Source organism: Schistocerca cancellata, chromosome 11, assembly GCF_023864275.1.
Source record: "Schistocerca cancellata isolate TAMUIC-IGC-003103 chromosome 11, iqSchCanc2.1, whole genome shotgun sequence".
NCBI lineage: Eukaryota > Metazoa > Arthropoda > Insecta > Orthoptera > Acrididae > Schistocerca > Schistocerca cancellata.
The window spans coordinates 10,518,755-10,543,449 of NC_064636.1; the positions used below are offsets into that span (position 1 = coordinate 10,518,755).

The window sequence follows — 24,695 nt, forward strand, 5'->3', positions numbered from 1 at the left end:
AAACAAAATGTCGTCGAGACAACGAGTTGCCGGCACCTCACTCTATCGAGCTAGAAACGACGACTCGCCAAACTCGAGGCATTTTTCGTTCATTTTGAGCTCTGAAGAGGGTGGCCCTCGTGAAGGTGGCTCTAGTACCTGCTGTAACTTTGCCAAAGTTCGTACAAGACTCTTAAGTACATTCCGTACAAATTTCAACAAAACTGAAGACGGGCCATTTGATGGCATCTCCCAGGCAGGCCAAAAGGCGATCCGAAGCATTACCGTCGACTGAGCCCATGTAGAAATCTTAGAAAAGTCACCTGATTGAAATCTTCACACAAAAATCAAATTTTTCACAACACTATTTCCTTAAACCCTCAGTGTAAACAAATTACTCTTGTAATTTCTGGGCTGACATTGTTCTAGCAAAAGAAGATAAATTTAGAAGGAACGGTCCAGCCTAACAGCAATATTTAGTGACGGTTATAAACACTCAGAATACGACCCTCATAATGGCGCACCCGAGGCCGGGAACGAACGGCGGCACTTCATTAGTTGCAAGTACAGACCTGGACAAACGACAAGAGAAGTGAACCACTGCCATCACGGGGGTGCAGAATACTTTTCATTTTAAACAGAAGCAGTGGCAGCTGCCGTGGGGACACGTGGAGTGTGGACAGGCATTCCGTTTTGTATCAGTCTGCAACCGACAGAACAGTATTTCGGCCCACGAGAGTACAGGACTTTATGTACCGTAGCTGCGTACAAAAAATACTGTCGGCCTAGAGTGGCACAGGGTTCGTATTTATACACTACGTGCAGAGAGGATTCTCCGTGTCAGCATTCTCCTCGGTACCTGGAATTGTGACGAGGGTGCAAAATCTGAACAGCCAACTGCCCGCAGTGGTCCGGCGCGAGGCCTGGCACAACTCCGCTGCCGTCTCACTGGAGTGAATTGCGAGGGCTGTGCTGCTGCGTTAAGGTCGTCACGAAGCTGTACAGAATTGTGACTGTTTCTTAACTCAGCCCAGATACAGATTTTTGTGAAAAGATTAGTTCATTGCCCCAAAGATGAACATATAGTGACAACCCTCTTTCATAGACATAAAAGTTTTCTGGGTATAGTATCGCATTGTAATGTATAATGTATAAAACTACTGCTGCTGGGGAGAGGAAAAAAAAAAAAAAAAAAGAAAAGTTTCGGCCACTGCCTTCGTGACCGAAACATTGATTTTTATCCAGCAGCAGTAGTTTTATACATTATGATGCAGTACCATACCCAGACAACACTTATGTCGAATGACTCTGGCTGTGGGAGCCAACACAATTAAACCCTCTTTTATGTTTTTCAAGCAACTTTAAAAATCATGTAAATGGCAGAAAAATGTGAATGTTACGAAATAGGTATTCATATCAAGTAAAATATTCAACTTTTTAAAATATAACTGGATAGATAATAAGTCTACTCACCACGATGCGCCAAGAGAAAAGGCATATAAAGGAATTTAAATATGCCAGGTTTCAGAGCTAGTGCTTCCTTCTTCTCGCAGAAGGTTTGAAAAAGAAGGAGGAGGGGTGAAGGAAAAAGACGCAATATTTACGAAATAGGTAGTGTTCGGTAAGTTGCCTAGAATCCCAGGTCAGGGAGACGTATTGGACAGGATGAGAATGAAAGCCTGACCATTGGTGATTGCACTGGACAAGATTTGAGAGCTTAAAGGTGGAACTTATGCAAGACAGAGATTACTGACAAAACATAGTGCACGAGTTAGGTTCAAATGGTACTGAGCGCTATGGGACTTAACATCTGAGGTCATCACACACATCTGAGCCGAGGCAGGATTCGAATCTGCGACCGTAGCAGCCGTGCGGGTCCAGACCGAAGCGCCTAGAGCCGCTCAGTCACAGCGGCTGGCGCACAAGTTACTAAGTGCGGAAAGCTAAGTGCACTGCATGTGGTAGAGGTGGGAGGTGAAAAATAGACAGGAAAGAAAATGAAAAATGTAGAAAGGAGTGAAGAAAGGAATAGTTACTTAGAAAGAAAGTAACAGTTACTCAGAAAGACAGCCAAGACTGAAGAATCTGACGCAAGTCGAGCCCAGGTGTGTTATAATGTTAATTCTCACTTGCAGAGTTCTGAGAATCTGGTGTCTAGGGCGAAGAATCGAGATGACACGTGCGGTGAAATGGGCACCGAAGTCAGGACTGCCATCTCGCAGGGCACGCTCTGCAACAGGATATTGAGTGTTGCCAATATACATCCTCCGTCTCTGCCCACTGATCCCGACTGACAATTAGGTGGTAAACATGCCGACGTAGAACGTCAAACAGTGTTTACATAACAGCCGGTACACGACGTACCGTTTCACAGGTGGCTGTCCCTCCGACAGTATACGTTCTGCCAGGGTCAGAATAGTCGGCGGTAGGAGGGCAGCAGGACGGTCACAGGGGTAGGAGCAGTAGGATAGGGAGACGGGTGCAGGAGGAGCGAAGGGTCCGACGAGGATATTGCGGATATCGGAAGGGCGACAAAAGTTATCCTAGGTGTGGTGGGAAAAATCTCAGACAAAATGGACCTCATTTCAGGGCACGATTTTAGAAAGTGACAGCCTCGGGAAAGTAGCCGATTAATGCATTCGAGACTAGGATAATACTGGGTGACAAACGGTGTGCTCCGAAGTTTTCTTTTTTGCAGCGATCGGCAGTAGCCGGACCGGATGTGACGGTCTGAGAAATCTGCTTTTGAACTAGGTAGGTGGGGTAATTACATCCAGTGAAGGCTGAAGTGAGAGAGGAGGTGTATTGCTATAAAGAGTCTCCATCCAAACAAATACATTTGCCTTGAATGCAGAGGCTATACTGGAGAGAATGTTTGGCAGCTGTACGGGAGAGAATGTTTGACACGGAAAGGACAGTAACTGTCAAAATGTAAGTACTGTCGTTTGTTAGTACATTCGTTGTGGACACAAGTGTGTAGCTGAAATTCGACGAGGACGAGATCGACATCGAGAAAAGTGGCAAGAGATTCGGAATACGGCCACGTGGAATTTAATTGGGAGAAGATATTTAGAGATTACAGAAATTTTAACAGGTCTGCCTCACCTCGAGTCCATACGGCAAACACGTCACCTACATGTCTAAATCAAACCAAGTACTGAAGGTTTACGGATACCCGGAAAGCCACCACCATGCAGTCCACGAAAAGGTGGGCGTAAGAAGGAGCCCACTGTTGTACCCCTGATCTGTTTGTACGCTTGCCTCTCAAAGTTGAAGTAGTTGTCTGTAAGTTTAAAGTCGATTAAGGTGAGCAGGAAAGATACTATACGTTCGAAATCAGGTTGGCGCCGACTGACGAAATGTTCGGGAGCAGACAGGCCACGTATGTGGGCGACGGATGTACAGAGGGAGTGGTACCAGTGGTGTTTGGTGGGAGTGGGGAAGGCACGGCTTTCAGACAATCTAGGAAACAGTCGGTATCTTTAATGCGGGAGAGGAGTGTCTGTAGTATACGTCGAAGGTGTCGATCGACAGAGGCAGATATACGTTCGGCAGGTGCTTCCGAGCCGGCAACTACGAGACGGTCGGCGTGACTGGGTATGTGGATCTCAGAAAGGAGGTAAAAGGAAAGATCGTGCGATTTGGACGGTTTAAGAAGTTCTACGAACTGAGGTGTCAGTCCTCGTGAAGGTCCCGAGGTTTCGAGAAGGGACCGTAAGAACGAGTTTTCGACGGCAGACACGTCCCTTGTCAGCCGGGAGAATAACGGAGTTGTCGGCTTTCGGGGAACGAAAAGCCCGGAGTTCTACAGAGGACAGGTTAGGGTCACACTGTAGAGTCCCGAGGGAGGTCGAAAAGCAATTATGGACGTGAGGAATTCTCGGAAGGCACATAAGGAACGATTCTGAAGTAGTGGTGACGGATCCGATTGGGACCGCAGTCTGAACTGTTAGAGGCAGTGTTCGACGTCGGGCTCGCCGTCGGAAAGGTTTTGGCGTCAGGTTGCAAAGTGATACTTCCAGTTTACGTTACGTGTGAAGGAAAGTAGGTCCTCCACCGAAGTGGCATGATTAAATGCGGGTTTAGGGCCGAAAGCGAGACCCCCGGATAGTACAGATAACTCAGGGGGGAGAGTGCTTTAGAGCGAAGGTTAAGAACACTGCACGACTGTGACTGGTTCCTGTGATTCTGAATGCAAACTGGTAGATGAGGCATACAGGTCACAGACTAGCCTGGTAAGTGCAAGAGGTTTCTGTATTTGAAACAGTTAAAGAGGCTGGTGTACAAAAGCATTATAGTCAGAAACGGGGACTTCCCTTTTTATGTGTACATTCTATAAAATCTGCATAAGCCATTTTACTAACAGTACTAGCCTACAATTAAAAATGCTTATTTTTACAATAAGCATAATATTCCACTAAAATTCCTATTTTTTAATCAAAAAATGCAGAACAATAGTTTGTTTCAAATATTTCCTCAGATCATTTCTATTTATACTGCAGGTAGCAACTACTGTAGGCATTACCGGACGACGCTTGCAGCTAGTAATGTAAACAGTAGTCACGCGCTCTGTTTTTCCGTGCGTCAAGTTCATTTTGTGCGACAAAATGTCTGAACCTCTCAGTAGAAGTGTGCAATCACTACACAGGAAATTCACCTATCTGCTCACATTTTGCGTGGTCGTACATGCGAGTCTTTGTCCTCAGTGCGGGAATATTTCGAGGAGGCGGAGGAGGAGATGGCAATGCGACTCTACTGTCCGTAATGAAGGCAGTCTAAAGAACTGCAGACACTCTGAAGATACACGAAAATACTGTCATCAGAGTTCGGAAGGAAAAATGCTGTGTCAAATGGGAGGAGCCCGGTTCATCCAAACTGCAAACACCTGGTAAAGAAGGAGGAACAGAACGACGAGCAGTTAAGTACGGCCCTTTTCGACAAGCTGCTGTTTGTCACCACATACACGGATATTATGGAAGACAAGAGCATTCCACTATAACAAAACTGTGTGTTACTCCTCACAAGGCAGAGTTATTCAGTGACTCTTCTCTGGTAACGGTCATCAAAGCTCTCCGTTTTTTATACAAAAAAAATTGACGGACAAAAAATTATAATGGAGAGAGTGACATCGTAGTGTGGCAGTGTCGGTTTTGAGAAATGTCATTAAGCTGCAGTTCGAAGAAACCTGAATAAATGTCTGTCATTCAGACAGAAAAGACAGGATAGATGATAATGTATGTGTGAGTTCTGCTGTTCCCATAGACAACAGTGCAACAATTATTGTCTCGCAAACCAGAATTGCATCCGGTTTCGTACCTAACTGTCTCCTCGTTTACAAATTGAGGAAAACAAGTGACTACCACGAAGGAATGAATTGCAATAATTTTCTGAAGTGGTTCGAGGGATAGCTATTTGAAAACTCTGATCAGCCATCTATCATCGTAATGAGTAATGAGTAATGCCCGCATTCAGTTACTAAAGATAAAGTCTTGACCACAGCAACAAACGAAGCTGACGATGTCTAACAGTTAAAATGCAACAGTTTGGAAATTCCACACAATTTGTGTACAGCGGAACTCGTGGGAACGGTGACAAAAAATAAGTCAGTTTCAACGGCACATCGCTGATGAGGCAGTTAAAGACTGCGGTCACAGCATTCTGGACTTCCACAGTACCACTGCCACTTCCACACCGTCGAAATGATGTGGACGCAGATTAAACATTACTTGGCAACAAATGATAGAAGCTTCACTGTGGCGAAAATTTAAAAACTGTTAGTGGAAGCAGTGAAACAATTAGCACCAGAGAAGAGGGAGTTGTTTAAGAAGGATGCAAAAGTGAAGCGAAGCTAGTAACACTGAAAACATAATTATATCCTCAGGCAATTCCAGTGACTCTTCCACAGACCAGAGCTCAGATAATGACAGTCTCGAGGAAAAAGTTATCCTGAACTAAGTGGCATTTACCCTTTGCCATCATTCCTCTCATTTCTGTGTTTCTGTTTCAGATTTTTGGCATAACGGTGTGTTCTGCATTCACAGAATAAATCTCATCTCATTATTAAGAAATGCTCCTCTCCAAAAGTATCTGCAGGTAAATAGAGCGAGGGAAAAACGGCACTCTAAAAGCCTCAGTACGAGCCCTAAATTCACGCATCTCGTCTTCACGGTCCTGACACAAAATGTATGCTGGCAGAGTAGAATCATTCTGCAGTCAGCCTCAAATGACAGTTCTCTAAGCCTGCACAACAGTGCCTCGCAGAAAGACCGTCACTCTCTATCTAGGGATTCCCATCTGAGTTCACAAAGCTTCTCTGTAACACCTGTGTGGTGATCGAATCTACCGGTAACAAATCTAGTGACACACCTCCGAACTGCTTCGACGTCTTCCTTTGACCCGATCTGGTGAGGTTCCCAAACACTCTAACGGTACTCGAGAATGGGTTTACTAGTGTTCTATAAGCTGTCTCCAAGAATTCTCCAAACAAAACGAAGTCGAGCATTCGTCTTCTGTACTATCAACCTAATGTGCTCATTCAATTTCGTATTGCTTTGCAAAATTACACCTAGATATTTAAGCAAAGTGACTGTCAAGCTGCATTCTACTAATGCCGTATTCGAATGTTACACGACTGTTCTTCCTGCTCATAAACTTTTCCACAGTTCACAGTTTAGTGTGTAAGGAAAGTGCGAACCGAGTTTCACGAATGATGTTTTCTAAAACTGTGCCGATTTGCAGACATAAGCTTCTCAGTCTCCAGAAAGTTTATTATATTTGAAGTGAGAATATGTCGAAGGATTCTGCAGCAAACTGAAGTTGGGGATATCGGTCTGTAATTTTGCAGGTGTGTCGTTCGACCCTTCCGATACGCTACAATCACCAGCCCCTCTTTCCATTCGCTCAGGACTTTATGCCGGGTGAGAGATTTGCGATAAATGCAGGCTAATTACGGGGCCGGTGCCGTAGAGTGCTCTCCGTAAAACCGAACTGGGCTTCTGTCGGGACGTGGCTGCTTACTCGTTTCCAACTCTTCCGGCCGCTTCTCTAGACCGGGGAATCGGCACGACAGTCAAACAGTGTTACGTTCGTGAAGTTTTGTCGCATAAGTAATTTCTTAAACTGAAATTTAAAACTAGAGTTTTTCTTTTGCCGCCTCAGACCGGTCTGCAAGTGACTGGGTAGAAGCTCTACACACACTCTACAGAGACCGGTAAGTACTTACGCAGTTCACATTATTTTAACGATGTGAGATATCATATTTACACAAACGATTCAGATCCAGTTTAGCAGTCCTTTCATCGAATACGACAACCGAATGGGATTAATTCCGATTATTGTGAAAGATAGTGACTTTTGTTGAGATAAACAAATAATACAAACACAGTATCAATTTACACGCAGGAATGCATTCGCCAAGTCACGAGGATATTACGATCTCGTAACGCAAATTCGATACTGCCCATCAAAGGCAGCAAGAGAACACATTCGGTAATGAACTGCACAGCCGTAGCCGCTACAGCCACGACGCGCGCACCTGCCGGCAAACCGACACAGCCCCCTCCCGTGCCCGACCGCGCTCCGGCGTGAATCGTCACGTTCTTTCGTTCGAAGTGTAGTTTGTACATTTGACAAAAGAAGCGTCGCGTGCGTCGACTGTCCAAAACTGAATTGTCCGTCATCCGGAGAATGCTCTCACGTACTGCTGCCAACTTTCCTACCGTTCGGACCGAAGTCCGGCCCGACACGACACACTGTCAGCTGAGATTATTGGCGAAACACGACGCGACACTTAGTACAGAATATAATCGTCTCAGTTTTCGAGCGACGTCAAATCTAATAAAATTCTCGAGCTTCTCAATGGTCACCTCTGCCACCGTCGTCAGGAGTAATACTACCGACTGTCGAGGCCGTCACCGTTTTCCACTCCTACAGCCACAATTACGACCTCTGGCACCGATCGGACAGGTCGCAGTGGCGCCGGCCCGCCGTGGGGTCGAGTTACGTCCCGTGGCGCTACGCCGGAAACTGCTGCTCCCAGCTCACTACAAGTGCCGACAGCCCGTCTCTCCTCTCATCGACATTTAAAGTCCTCCTCCCCGCCCTACTGAGAGTGTACTCCCGGTCTCTGCTGAAACTGTCGCCGTCCGTTTGGATTGCGGCCAATTCCTCTATAATGGAATTCCGACACGTCAACTCCCGAGCCGAGACTCTCGTTCTCTCGAATACTGTTTCGAGTCCATTTTCCGGGCGACACTCAGCTACGGCCGGCTCGTCAATTTCACATCGTTTACTATATCACTTGCGCTCGGTACAACTCTCTGCGACTGTACAAACGGTGTGACCTGCACAGATACTGCCACATCCGCGAGGGACACCGTACACGCGGAGAGCCGTGTCGTCTCCGACAGGGCCCTCGGTGCTAGAGGCTACATCAGAGCAAAATCGTGTCGGCTCTGCGGTAGGCAGTTTCACTCCCGACGGCAGTGGCAGAGACGGCCGTCGGACACTCGAGAATTTTGTTCGAATCGACACGGCTCGAAAACTGAGAACATTTCATTCGAACGGGCCGGTGCGAAAGACTGTGAGGACACACGTCTTTCCTCTACGGTGAGGAGACGTAAAGTGGTGTGTGAAACTGCCGAAAAAACGGCAGAAAAAGAAATCGCGTCTGCCGAGTTCTCGAGCATTTCTGCAATGCTGCTGGGAAGAGGAGGTAACTCTTCACTTTGCTGTAGTTGAGGATCACATCTGAACCGCTGCAGTAGACAGAATTTTGAATAGCATACAGCGGACAAGGTACGAAGTATCTCTATGCCAGAAACCTACTCGACTGCCGTCAATTTTTGTCACCAACCTAGTCACCGTTCGATCGGTAGTGGGTGGGAGTAGCCGCGGCAGCAGAACGGTGCCAGATTCGTGCCACTTTGATCGCTTAACTCGCAGAAGTGATGTGGAGAATGGTAAGTCCCACAGAACAGTCGTCAATCTCTACAACCGAGAATCGGACGACGACTCCTCGGCAGCATCGATAGAGGCCTCAAATTTTCACCGGTCCCGTGACATGTGCCAATTTTCGATATTATTAATGGAATAGAGCGATACACTCGGCACATCTCACACGACGCAGCTGAGGACGTCAGACTAACAGCCGGCCGTACACTGGCAAAAGCTACGCGAAATCAAATATTAGCCGGAAGGAATGACGTTGCTTACGCTCGCTGTGGTTTCGAACACTGAAGACTACCACTTAAAGGTGCTACACACGTTACAGAACGTTGCGTACCGGAAGCTCAGTCACGACCTCACACAGGTCGTTGCCAGGAAGACAGGGAAGTTCATAAATGACGTGGTGAAGACATTAATGCCTCGTGCCACCAAAACTCTCGGGTTTTACGGATTGCTGAAGATGTGTAAGGAAAATATCCCTCTTATGCTCATTGTTAGTGCAATTAGTTCCCGCACCTACAAACAGGCAATACATCTTCTAGGATTATTACTGCCAAAACTGGAACGTTGTGAACACTGTGTTGGAAACTCGCAGACATTTGCCGAAACACTCGAGAAAATGGAAATAATCAAAAAGCCATAATGGTTAGTCTGGACATAGTGTAACTTTTTACGAGGATGAAAGTACAAGACACACTGGACCTTTCGACCTAACAGTTTCCACCTGGAATCGACAAATTGTACCGGCACATTCTGACGACGTACTTCTCGTACTGTAAGGAACGTTACGAAATTACTGACGGCACAGCAGCGGGTTCACCACTGTCTCTGGCAATCGAAAATTTCTTCATGGAGCACTTTGAGGAGCAGGCTCTGAACTCGACGGCTCACGTCCGTCTCACTGCTGGGGTACGTCTACACTTCCTGGGGTACGTCTACAACTCCTTCCCGATACGGTCACACGGTAAAAAGTTGCTGCAGCAGTATAACACAAACAGTTTCCATCCCAACTCAAATTTACCATCGAGATTGAAAACTGTGGCCGGCTACCGTTCCCGGACGTTTTAGTCTGACAGGTGGCAGGAGACCGACTCGATCGTTCAGTGTATAGGAAACCGACATGCGCCGACTGATACCCAAATGCCGACAGTTTGCACCACTCTGTACACGAGTAAGTGGTCTCGAACACGTTAATACAGAGAGCAAAAGTTATTTCTGACGACGTCTGAATTACTGCACTCGAGACACGTGTTCAGAGAGAACGGTTACAGCAAGAGAGATATTGCAGACGCTTTCAGTTGGCATCGCAGAAGGACACCTCGCGAATCGGTGGGGCAACCGGCAGCAAGTCAGGACACGCGCTGCAGAGGCACGCACTGACACCAGTGCTCTGGACCACCCCTGAGACACGAGGTGTGCTGCGTCCTGTTAAAGGCAACACAGCTTTCCGCATGCCGGGTGTACACAGTGAATGCGGCCGCATCTATATAGATCAGAGAGTTTATACAGTTGCAGTGCATTGTACCGAGCACAAGTGACATATTAAACAAAAGGAAGCTCAATGAGTCGGCAATTGCTAAGCACTGCCTTTAAAAAAAATAGAGAGAGAGAGAGAGAGAGAGAGAGAGAGAGAGAGAGAGAGAGAGAGAGAGCTGCCCGATCGTCATCTGCACACGCGTTATTTTGCTCTTCTTCGAGTGGTGCCAGAGGCGGCAATAGTGGCTGTATAAGTGGGAAGCTGCGCCAGCCTGGACAGTCAGTAGTTTCACTGCTGACTACTACGGAAACGGCCATCGAGAACTCGAAAATTTTATTCAAATTGACGCTGCTCGAAAACCGAGAAGATTTTAGTCGAACGTGCCGACGCGAAACATTCCGAGGGCACACATACGTAGTACAGTTATTCCCAGGTTGGCAGCATTAGGAGACAAAGCACTAAATGCACAGCTTGCTGCGACTTCTACTGGTTCAAAACTACAGAATCCAGGAATCGAAGTTAACCGAGTAATGTTTGCAAATAGTGCTCGCAAGTCAGTGCCACCTGTGCAAATCGACCAGTTTTCCATTCCACGCAAACACTGTTTCATTAAGTGTAAATGGAGGGGAATCCAAGTGGATGGACACAAAGGCAGGAGCTCATTAACATTAGGCACAAAAATTTGAAGAACCTTATAAAGAATGTTGTAAACAAATAAAAATGCTAATTTTGGAGATGTAAAAGTGGGATTATACCAAAACACATTTTTGTCGGACTACCCTGGAGATACTAGTAGGTATCAGATAGATTATATAATGGTAAGACAGAGATTTAGGAACCGGGTTTTAAATTGTAAGACATTTCCAGGGGCAGATGTGGACTCTGACCACAATCTATTGGTTATGAACTGTAGATTAAAACTGAAGAAACTGCAAAAAGGTGGGAATTTAAGGAGATGGGGCCTGGATAAACTGAAAGAACCAGAGGTTGTACAGAGTTTCAGGGAGAGCATAAAGGAACAATTGACAGGAATGGTGGAAAGAAATACAGTAGAAGAAGAATGGGTAGCTCTGAGGGGTGAAATAGTGAAGGCAGCAGAGGGTCAAGTAGTTAAAAAGACGAGGGCTAGTAGAAATCCTTGGGTAACAGAAGAAATATTGAATTTAATTGATGAAAGGCGAAACTATAAAAACACAGTAAATGAAGCAGGCAAAAAGGAATACAGACGTCTCAAAAGTGAGATTGATAGGAAGTGCAAAATGGCTAAGCAGGGATGGCTAGAGGACAAATGTAAGAATGTAGAGGCTTATCTCATTAGGGGTAAGATAGATACTGCCTACAGGAAAATTAAAGAGACCTTTGGAGAAAAGGGAACCACTTGTATGAATATCAAGTGCTCAGATGGAAACCCAGTACTAAGCAAAGAAGGGAAAGCAGAGAAGTGGAAGGAGTATATAGAGGGTCTATACAGGGGCGATGTACTTGAGGACAATATTATGGAAATGGAAGAGAATGAAGATGAAGATGAAATGGGAGATATGATACTATGTGAAGAGTTTGACAGAGCACTGAAAGACCTGAGTCGAAACAAGGCTCCGGGAGTGGACAACATTCCATTAGAACTACTGATGGCCTTGGGAGAGCCAGTCCTGACAAAAATCTACCATTTGGTGAGCAAGGTGTATGAGACAGGCGAAATACCCTCAGACTTCGAGAAGAATATAATAATTCCAATCCCAAAGAAAGCAGGTGTTGACAAATGTGAAAATTACCGAACTATCAGTTTCATAAGTCAAGGATGCAAAATACTAACGAGAATTCATTACAAACGAATGGAAAAACTGATAGAAGCCGACCTCGGGGAAGATCAGTTTGGATTTCGCAGAAATGTTGGAACACGTTCTACCGTATCTTCCTTCGCCGTCGGCGTTGTCGTTGTTACCGTGAGACACCGTTATACCAAGAGGAAAGGCGCGTCGATCTTAGAGCATGAGATATGATTACCTTAAGCCATTGACAACACACAACGGTCGCGGTAGCACCTGATTCCAGAATAGCGGCAGTAGCTAAGATCTACGAACTATCCCCTGTTGACCAGGTCCCCAAAACTTAACTCGTAATGAGATCCCTTCAAAGCAAATTGTCATAACGATCGTCTATAAAGGCTTCGTACAACGAGAAGAAATGTTACGGTTGATGGAATAATAACAGATACGACCAAACTGTCTTGTCTCTTCTGCTTTATTTAACATAACTTTGTTCACAGTTTCATTTCGCGTTCACCACTCATTCACCGAAACCCTTTGATGAACAGTTTTGGTTGCTTAACACCAACAGTCAATGATAATGATACATCTTTTCTCCTTTTTATAAATTGAAGCCCGTTCTCCGTGATATAATAAAAAAAAAAAACGGTCTCAATACCGCGTCCCTCGTGAGATGCGAATAGACTTATCCCGGAATTTACCGCCCTGTAGGTGTACTCAATTTAATGACCACACTTCGCTGTCCGCTATTTCGCGAAACTGAATGTCCATTTGTTAGTCTGAGTATACACTGTAGCTGTTTAAAATTCGCCCCTATATTTTTCACAACGCACAATTAGCACTTCCTTACTTGTTTTTTTTTTTAAGAGTAAACGAAAAAAAAGACGCCGTATAATCGGCTTAGTCGACATCAAGCAAAACACCTTAATATGCCCAATTTCACCTCTTCTTATAGGATCGGCTAACTTATTCATTAATTTACTACATATTATTTCCAATAACACTAAACAGGTATCGCCGTTATATTTTAATTGTATTCAAAAGCATGTTACTACTATTATGACCAACTAAATCGCGCGGCGTGCGTTTTTAATGATAACTTTACGCTATTTAATTAATTTGTGCGGCGTGCGTTTTTTAATGATAACTTTACGCCATTCAATTTCCGTTACAGCTATCTTGACTCGTAATGTTACAACGTGGGGCAATACTGACCCTACGAGTTATCTTAGAAAATAGATTAAGGAAAGGCAAACCTACATTTCTAGCATTTGTAGACTTAGAGAAATCTTTTGACAATGTTGACTGGAATACTCTCTTTCAAATTCTAAAGATGGCAGGGGTAAAATACAGGGAGCAAAAGGCTATTTACAATTTGTACAGAAACCAGATGGCAGTTATAATAGTCGAGGGGCATGAAAGGGAAGCAGCGGTTGGGAAAGGAGTAAGACAGGGTTGTAGCCTGTCCCTGATGTTATTCAATCAGTATATTGAGCAAGCAGTAAAGGAAACAAAAGAAAAATTCGGAGTAGGTATTAAAATCCATGGAGAAAAAATAAAAATGTTGAGGTTCGCCAATGACATTGTAATTCTGTCAGAGACAGCAAAGGACTTGGAAGAGCAGTTGAATGGAATGGACAGTGTCTTGAAAGGAGGATATAAGATGAACATCAACAAAAGCAAAACGAGGATAATGGAATGTAGTCGAATTAAGTCGGGTGATGTTGAGGGTATTAGATTAGGAAACGAGACACTTAAAGTAGTAAAGGAGGTTTTCTATCTGGGGAACAAAATAACTGATGATGGTCGAAGTAGATAGGATATAAAATGTAGACTGGCAATGGCAAGGAAAGCGTTTCTGAAGAAGAGAAATTTGTTAACATCGAGTATAGATTTAAGTGTCAGGAGGTCTTTTCTGAAAGTATTTGTATGGAGTGTAGCCATGTATGGAAGTGAAACATGGAAGATATATAGTTGGACAAGAAGAGAATAGAAGCTTTTGAAATGTGGTGCTACAGAAGAATGCTGAATATTAGATGGGTAGATCACGTAACTAATGAGGAGGTATTGAATAGAATAGGGGAGAAGAGGAGTTTGTGGCACAACTTGACAAGAAGAAGGGACCGGTTGGTAGGACATGTTCTGAGGCATGAAAGGATCACAAATTTAGCATTGGAGAGCAGCGTGGAGGGTAAAAATCGTAGAGGGAGACCAAGAGATGAATACACTAAGCAGATTCAGAAGGATGTAGGCTGCAGTAGGTACTGGGAGATGAAGAAGCTTGCACAGGATAGAGTAGCATGGACAGCTGCATCAAACCAGTCTCAGGACTGAAGACCACAACAACAACAGTACCATGTAAATATTCAGTCAGAGCAAATGAGTAAACAGCGCTACAGTTTTGCTACATTGTAATCGTGACTGGAATACTGCAGGTAGCAAAATGACCTATACTGACTAAATTCTGTATGTAATTCAGTTCATTGCTTCAATCAAACTCATTAACTGAAAAATTATGTACCTTTCACAAATCTGGTATTCGGTGGTATCACACTGCGCTTTCTGGCTCGGCTATTATAGCTGGTACTCCGTATTACCGACACTCAGATGATGGTGAAGTGAGGTAACTTGCAACAGACAAATTTACGTAAGCCAACATTACTCAAACTTCCAAAAATTATTCGAAAATAGTTGCTCTATATTACACCTAGACTGTGACTACAGTTGTGTCAACAACAGCACCCATTAAACTGTGCCAGAATTAAATGCTGCTAGAATCGAGTTCCGTATTCTGCATACAAAGGGAAACACACCGGTCAGTGGCCGACATTAAGCTCTCTGCATCTAAACGACCGAATATAAAGGTGGCATCGATCCGCCTATAGTCAAACGTCGCAGGAAATAAGACAGTGTGGTCCTGGAAATTGCGGTAACAGATACAAAAATGAAATGCGAGGTGTTTACTACACTGTGAAAGTAAATGTATTCACAACTGTTACTGGTCTGGTAACATTTGGACAACACAAAGTGTGGCAAACCCAAATGTGATGTAATACAATTTTCCCAAATGCACCACTGGCCTGGAAAAGAAGGAAAGGCTTCGAACTTTGTGGTAATTTTTTTTAGTTCACTACTGTGCAATACACAGCAAGAATATAAGAATTTAAAAAGCCACCACGAATTCCTCACAGACCTCACCTACTGAGAGATAAAGCTCCCATCAGCCAGAGGGTAATTTCAGACAGCAGGCAGTGCTGCGTTCATCTGCCGGTCGGGATCCCGCCACACGAGGTACGGCCTCACCTCGCTCCCACCTCAAAATTGACTCGTCTAGACAATTTTTACAAATCGGGACCAACAATTCGGTGCGGAACAAAGCACTGTGCAATCCCACATTTTCAACAAAGCCAGAGGTGAAAAATGCGACAAATTACTGATAAAAATCTTATAAATGACTATGGAGCAAACCTGAGACCTTCAGATCCAAAGTCTGGCAGTTTACTGTGGTGCCACCAATCTGCACAACTCTTCCACAGTAGACTTAACACCTAAGGTGGTGTGCAATATGAAACACTACGAACAGAAACAAAATCACTTCAATTTAACTGACGATCAACGATTAATGTAACGAGATGCGTACAGATAAAGTGAATGTGACTGCACACAGGGTATAGTTAAATTAAGGTCTAGACGAATAGCATCTGACGGAAGGATAAATTCACAGACGGGCAAATGTTAAGTGAAACTCGTTCCACAGCCACAGGGGCAAAGCGTGAAGCCTTCGGTAGCCGCAAAAGTAAAATATTAGCACAGACTCGGTCCCAAAATAACGGGAGGTTTTATCACGTGTCGAGGTTGTCGGTGGATCAAAAATCAGTGTCCCGACACCAGTGGACGAGACACAAAAGTTAAAGAGAAAGTAACAAAAGAAAACGTCACATGTGAGGATTCTGCGTCAAAATACTCCTTCACAAAGGAAAATCGAGGAATGCTCTTACCGTCATTTAACTGCCGTACCAATGCCAAAATGAGTGACACATCAAACGTTACTCTCGGTGTCGATAATACGACGGGTACGGGTGTCCTCCGGTGGGGGGAGGAGATCGGGTCGAGTCAAAATCGGCCAGTCGTAGCCAAAAACCATATTTCCCTCACGGAGTGTACTGCGAACTCGTATTCCTGTCGGGTCGGCCCGGATTAGTACGGCAGCGTCTCGCCCCGGACCTCGTCGCACGAGGTGCAGCAGTGACTGTGCTGCCTGCAGCTACGTCTACCTCGCCACGGCGGTGTCGAGACCTGCCGACACGCGCGTCTCGGGCAGTGGGCACCGCCGCCGTGCCAGGTGACACAGCCGGGCCGTAAGCAGGCGGTCCGGTCTCTCGGTTGCAGACAGTGGAGCGGAGACCCACACTGCGGCAGACACTGAACGGTCAATTCGGAGACTGGTCTTCCGGTATTTATGAGAGCCAAAGAGAGTCTGTAATGGTGCCACGAACGTAGAGTACACCACGTGCCGAAGCATTTCCGGTTTCGGTAACTCGCCCGTCACTGACAGACAGCCGGGCCGAAGCACCTAAATGGCTACTGTGCCGGCATATTACAGCTAGTGACTTCCCCGCGTCATTACGACGTTCTCTAACATTAATTAGGCCCTCCGGTCCGACGGAGACTGTATCGAGTTCTGCACAGAATTTGTAACTGAGTTAGCTCCACTCCCGAGTGTTCTTTATAGTAGATTTATTTTTCCCCGCATTTGGGAAAAACCACGAGGTACACTGTCGACAAAAATGTGGGTACAACTTATTGGCAGAACTACTCTCCTGTATCATTCTTATCTAAATATGCTCCAGTATTTTGCAAGAAACAGAGTTCTAATATAATGAACTATCGAGCGTAAGTGAACCTTCACAGAAATCACAATAGGTTCCAAAAATATGTAACACAATAAACTCGACTCTCAATCATTTCACACAATTTCCTTAGTACAATGGACAGAGAAAATCAGAACGATTTGGTGTTCCTGGACTTTTGGACTGAGAATCCTATCAATGATTCCTGGAAAAAATACATTACTGAAACTTTACGAGGAGCTGTCAATGTTCTCTAAAACTACAAATCAGCAATGTCTGTTGAAGCTGTCAGAGGATGTGGATGTAGCGATTAGGATACAGCCGATTTGAGATGCTGTAACAATATTTCTGTGTCAAAATGTGTTTACTATGTTTGTTGTTGTGTCTTCAGTCCTGAGACTGGTTTGATGCAGCTCTCCATGCTACTCTATCCTGTGCAAGCTTCTTCATCTCCCAGTATCTACTGCAACCTACATCCTTCTGAATCTGCTTAGTGTATTCATCTCTTGGTCTCCCTCTACAATTTTTACCCTCCACACTGCCCTCCAATGCTAAATTTGTGATCCCTTGATGCCTCAAAACATGTCCTACCAACCGATCCCTTCTTCTAGTCAAGTTGTGCCACAAACTTCTCTTCTCCCCAATCCTATTCAATACCTCCTCATTAGTTACGTGATCTACCCACCTTATCTTCAGCATTCTTCTGTAGCACCACATTTCGAAAGCTTCTATTCTCTTCTTGTCCAAACTAGTTATCGTCCATGTTTCACTTCCATACATGGCTACACTCCATACAAATACTTTCAGAAACGACTTCCTGACACTTAAATCTATACTCGATGTTAACAAATTCCTCTTCTTGAGAAACGCTTTCCTTGCCATTGCCAGTCTACATTTTATATCCTCTCTACTTCGCCCATCATCAGTTATTTTACTCCCTAAATAGCAAAACTCCTTTACTACTTTAAGTGTCTCATTTCCTAATCTAATCCCCTCAGCATCACCTGACTTAATTTGACTACATTCCATTATCCCCGTTTTGCTTTTGTTGATGTTCATCTTATATCCTCCTTTCAAGACACTGTCCATTCCGTTCAACTGCTCTTCCAAGTCCTTTGCTGTCTCTGACAGAATTACAATGTCATCGGCGAACCTCAAAGTTTTTACTTCTTCTCCATGAATTTTAATACCTACTCCGAATTTTTCTTTTGTTTCCTTTACTGCTTGCTCAATATACAGATTGAATAACATCGGAGAGAGGCTACAACCCTGTCTTACTCCTTTCCCAACCGCTGCTTCCCTTTCATGCCCCTCGGCTCTTATAACTGCCATCTGGTTTCTGTACGAACTGTAAATAGCCTTTCGCTCCCTGTATTTTACCCTTGCCGCCTTTAGAATTTGAAAGAGAGCATTTCAGTCAACATTGTCAAAAGCTTTCTCTAAGTCTACAAATGCTAGAAACGTAGGTTTGCCTTTCCTTAATCTTTCTTCTAAGATAAGTCGTAAGGTCAGTATTGCCTCACGTGTTCCAACATTTCTACGGAATCCAAACTGATCTTCCCCGAGGTCGGCTTCTACCAGTTTTTCCATTCGTCTGTAAAGAATTCGCGTTAGTATTTTGCAGCTGTGACTTATTAAACTGATAGTTTGGTAATTTTCACATCTGTCAACACCTGCTTTCTTTGGGATTGGAATTATTATATTCTTCTTGAAGTCTGAGGGTATTTCGCCTGTCTCATACATCGTGCTCATCAGATGGTAGAGTTTTGTCATGACTGGCTCTCCCGAGGCCATCAGTAGTTCAAATGGAATGTTGTCTACTCCCGGGGCCTTGTTTCGACTCAGGTCTTTCAGTGCTCTGTCAAACTCTTCACGCAGTATCTTATCTCCCATTTCGTCTTCATCTACATCCTCTTCCATTTCCATAATATTGTCCTCAAGTACATCGCCCTTGTATAAACCCTCTATATGCTCCTTCCACCTTTCTGCCTTCCCTTCTTTGCTTAGAACTGGGTTTCCATCTGAGCTCTTGATATTCATACAAGTGGTTCTCTTCTCTCCAAAGGTCTCTTTAATTTTCCTGTAGGCAGTATCTATCTTACCCCTAGTGAGACAAGCCTCTACATCCTTACATTTGTCCTCTAGCCATCCCTGCTTAGCCATTTTGCACTTCCTGTCAATATCATTTTTGAGACGTTTGTATTCCTTTTTGCCTGCTTCATTTACTGCATTTTTATATTTTTTTCCTTTCATCAATTAAATTCAATATTTCTTCTGTTACCCAAGGATTTCTATTAGCCCTCGTCTTTTTACCTACTTGATCCTCTGCTGCCTTCACTAGTTCATCCCTCAGAGCTACCCATTCTTCTTCTACTGTATTTCTTTCCCCCATTCCTGTCAATTGTTCCCTTATGCTCTCCCTGAAACTCTGTACAACCTCTGGTTCTTTCAGTTTATCCAGGTCCCATCTCCTTAAATTCCCACCTTTTTGCAGTTTCTTCAGTTTCAATCTGCAGTTCATAACCAATAGATTGTGGTCAGAATCCACATCTGCCCCATGAAATGTCTTACAATTTAAAACCTGGTTCCTAAATCTCTGTCTTACCATTATATAATCTATCTGATACCTTTTAGTATCTCCAGGATTCTTACAGGTATACAACCTTCTTTTATGATTCTTGAACCAAGTGTTGGCTATGATTAAGTTATGCTCTGTGCAAAATTCTACAAGGCGGCTTCCTCTTTCATTCCTTCCCCCCAATCCATATTCACCTACTATGTTTCCTTCTCTCCCTTTTCCTACTGACGAATTCCAGTCACCCATGACTATTAAATTTTCGTCTCCCTTCACTACCTGAATAATTTCTTTTATCTCGTCATACATTTCATCTATTTCTTCATCATCTGCAGAGGTAGTTGGCATATAAACTTGTACTACTGTAGTAGGCATGGGCTTTGTGTCTATCTTGGCCACAATAATGCGTTCACTATGCTGTATGTAGTAGCTAACCCGCACTCCTATTTTTTTATTCATTATTAAACCTACTCCTGCATTACCCCTATTTGATTTTGTATTCATAACCCTGTAATCACCTGACCAAAAGTCTTGTTCCTCCTGCCACCAAACTTCACTAATTCCCACTATATCTAACTTTAACCTATCCATTTCCCTTTTTAAATTTTCTAACCGACCTGCCCAATTAAGGGATCTGACATTCCACGCTCCGATCCGTAGAACGCCAGTTTTCTTTCTCCTGATAACGACGTCCTCCTGAGTAGTCCCTGCCCGGAGATCCGAATAGGGGACTATTTTACCTCCGGAATATTTTACCCAAGAGGACACCATCATCATTTAATCATACAGTAGAGCTGCATGTTTACTATAACAACAACCTTACCCACAGGGTGCATCAAACTGAACTTTTTGAAAACAAATCATCATTTAAACACAAACATACACTAAAGAACTGTGCATAGCACATGTAGTGACACCAGAATGCAAAGCATAATGAGCTTCACAAACTCGCCAACCGACAGACCGACTGGACGTGTGTAGGTTCTTTGTACAACTGACTGATTAATTTTTCCTGTAGGGCAGTCATACCCAACTGACTGCCTGTCAATAAAAATTGACCAGTCAGTTGGTCAAAGAACCTACACTTATCAGTCGGGTACGACCACCCGACAGCCGAACCCCCACCCCCTGACCACTTCACCGGATAAGATGTGTCGTGCCAACCACCTGACAAAAGTTGGTCTTCTGTCACTCCGTGCATGATTAAACATTCTTCAAATGCTACTAACGTGACAGAAAGCAAGGTGGACGAAACTTTGTTGCCGGAGTTTCTAGAGAAATTTAAATGTTCCAGATGTTTCGAGAAATTCATTATTTAATGGATTAACTTGGGACATAGAGACAGCAAAAGATATTTTTTTATAACCTTCTGTATTCAGGTTTTATTTCCGATACTTCTTGAAAATAGAATCTAAATGCTGAGATACAGACAGAATAGATTTGAGATTTCATTTCTGATACACATCGGAAATAAAACCCAAAAACAGAACTGTAGACAGATGAAGGACTTATGAATAAAATATACGAAATGATAATTAAATGGACACCCTAGCTGCAAACAGGCGTTGATGTACTTCATTCGGGCCATGATGAAAATGTGAGCCCCGACCAGGACTCGAACCCGGCTCGGGGCACACATTTTCATCATGGTCCGAATGAAGTACACCAACGCCTGTTTGCAGCTAGGGTGTCCATTTAATTATCATTTCATTTCTAGCAAAGCTGCACGGTCATCCACGGTAACTGTTCTTTCGGGAACAGATACTACCGTCATATATAATAAAATATACTTGCTACATTGTTGGAAATGTTACAGAAAATCCTGCCTAGACTTTTGCTACGAAGAGCAAAGTGTAAGACATTTTTCCAGTTCTGACAATTGCTAAATGCTTCACTTCTTATGCATATCATCCTGTATTTATTAATTATAGGTGACACCATTTGTAGCCTTTCTTCTCATAACCTGAAATGAATTCCTTAAATTTCTAGGGACATCTTTCATGCTGTATACAAAAATAAATTAATAAAGTTTACACACACATCATTTGTTTTATTTATTTTGCTTTATCACGACGTATTTCCACCAGTGACTACAAACCGCGTTGCAGGTTTCAGGAACCTTTTTAATAAATAATCGCGGTGTAGAGATATGACAACACTGAATCTGAGGTCCTCTTACCTTCCGCCAGAGGCTGGAAACCGTAGTGTAGCTAACAGCCCACCCTCGCAGCTTGCAGCCTCTCTCACTATTTTATTCCCCATATTCTGCCCCCCCCCCCCCTCTCAGTTCTGACTAGTTTCATGACGTTCAGCAGCTCTGAAAAGCATATGTCATTCATTCTTAGATAACTCTGGGAAGCATTGGCTCCCAGCTCCTTAAACACAGGAGTGTGGGTGATTTCTTCTTTTGCATTAGCCACTCCTTTGCCCGTACTTTCTCTCAGTTTTTATTGGCCACGTTACCTTTAACACGGCAAAGGTAAGTCCCCATTTTTGTTTCTGCCTCATACGAAGTGACACTTCATCGAACATAACCACAGTGAACTTACTGTAGACAATTCACACTGTGGCACTGCAACTGCCGAGTGGGGCCAGATGGGCCGCGTGTATGGCCCTTAAATGAAAATGAGGTACCTCTTTTAAACCTATACTTTGATGAGAACACTGCATCATTTCCTGATAAGATATTCCATTTAGCAGTCCATCTTTCAATCACTTTTAGTTAAAAGTGAACTTCAGCATACTGATGTAAATATAATTACATTAGTGCAGATTCTAGTGTTGGGAAAAATATAATAAAATTATGCAACAAGTGTATTCTTGTGCTAGCAGACGTATTTCTAGCCTTAATTTTATGAGCAGGAAACATCCTCAAATCGTATACTGTTGTGGCTACCCGACACTGTCAGCCGAAGAGCGATCTCTAAATTTGAATACTGTAGTATTCTTCCTGGTGAAGTTCATTTGCACAGACATACTTCAGAGCAAAACACTGAAGTTGCACCAGTGTAACATTATACAATAAAATCACGACTGTGCCCAACACGCACAAAAATCTCTGTTCAAATATATTTGGCTCACAGGATATTGCCTGCTGTGCCTGAGTAGACAATACCGTCGATTCCGACTGTCTACAATTATTTTATTTTATTTTTTTTTCAATTTAATTTACAGTTAAAATTTTCCCAAAAAGCTTAGAACTACGCGTCAAGTACGGACATTACCACAGGTTAATCAAGCTGGGAGTGCTTTCGTACTATTTCATTTGGGTAATTACCGTCGAGGAGACACTAGGGTCTACAATAAGACTCTTTCACAGAATTGTAGATTATTCCTGAAAGATCGGAGATGAGGGAGCGGTTTTGAACCCTGCAGGCAGTCAGAATACACAAACTTTGAACTATGACATCCAAGAACAGGGGGAAAGAAGGCAAAATATGGAAGAAAAATTATGAGAAATCTTGAAACTTAGTGAAAAGATTTCCACTTGCTACCAGAATGAGAGAGGGAATATCTTCATAAATACGTAGAGGAAAATAGCATGCAGCGAAACAATACTCAAAACTTTTCAGGTACATACAAAGAAAACAGAATATGTAAGAAAGAGTTCTGATGCCGGTCATACAATGAAGGCTTCCACGACCGGATGTTTCAGCTGCTGAGAATTCTTCCGGGTCGTATGGCCGTGGTCCACGGAACTCTTCTATCACTGACGTTTCGTCCGAGGCTGCGTCGGACATCTTCGAAGGTGCTGACGGTCGTCTCGAGTCGGTGAGGCTTGGCACGACCAGGGGCACCTCCGAAGATGTCCGACGCAGCCTCTGAAGAATCATTAGGGATAGAAGAGTTCCGCAGACCACGGTCATACAACCCAGAAGAATTCTCAGCAGCATTCTGATGCTTAAAATTCCAAAAGGAAGGTATCTTACCACCTGAGAGTTCAGGTACCATTTTTCAAGACACTGCTTTGTGCAGCTTTTCTTGTTCTATTGTGTGGGAAAGTGGTTACTTACAATTCATCAAACAAAATACAGATTGTGTGCATTAAAGCCATTCTTACACAGCTGTTTATATTTCAAGTAACTTTCATTCCGTAATTTATGTATCAGTACAAATACAGACCTAAGATTAATAAACATGTAAATTGGTTATTAGTAATCCAGATATTTCAGTTTGGTTTTTCAAGGAAAGTACCCATTTCATCGATAGTTACCACTAAAATCTCTATTTCTTTTACATAATACAGTGGTCTTATATTTTATATCTCAAAAATTCCTTCCTTCATCATTTTGAAATTTAAAGCACTGCTTGAAAACGCACAGACCTATATGAAAAACACTACATCTTTTTTAAGAAAAAGAGTGTTTTGAGATTTTTCAAAATAATTTCTTTTTGAAATGTTACTAAACTCAAGCAACTGTTGTAGCATAGTTTTGCTGTGTAAAAAACTAAAACTTAAAGCAAGATCTTTACAATGTAATCAGCTAGCATCAACAGTTTTGAAATTACTGACTGTTTCACAGTAGGTACTCTCAGAAAAATGACATATTTCTAGTTTTTGATATTCGAAAACCAAACTATTGAAGCACTGAAGAGTATGCAATTTTGTTTAGTCTGAGGGTACATACAAAAAACTAAAAAGTAATACGAGGTGCAAACCTTAGGTCAATTTGAAGTGGACTGGCCCGATATTAAGGAAGGGATACGAGACACCTCAATAAAACGACACATTTAACACTTCTTTCAAATATTTATTCACTGATGTCCTACAGGATGATTTCTGTAAACTCCCCACTAAAGAGAAAGAAAATGATTAGAACTATGTGTGGGATTCACAAATCTACATCTTCCAGGCATCTGTTTAAGCACCTGGGATTTATTCACTGATGAAATTTGTTATCAAAAATTCACTATAATTTGAGAGTAATTCATTTATACAATACTACAAAAAACAATAATGTAGCTAACCTTCCCATTAGTGAACTAATTTTGACAGAGAAAGATACAGAATGCTTAAGAGCATGCAGAAGCAAATTCAAATGTCATTTGAAATTGCTTCTTCTTAACAAGTTAGATACCACAAAGATATTCTGCAATACGAA

At 43.2% G+C, this 24,695-nt stretch overlaps 1 protein-coding gene across 2 annotated transcripts in view; it reads right to left on the reverse strand.

Annotated features, from left to right (window-relative positions):
- Positions 1–24,695, reverse strand: part of LOC126108722 (uncharacterized) — a 40,487-nt gene that overhangs the window by 13,552 nt on the left and 2,240 nt on the right. The gene's annotated exons all lie outside the window — the stretch shown is intronic.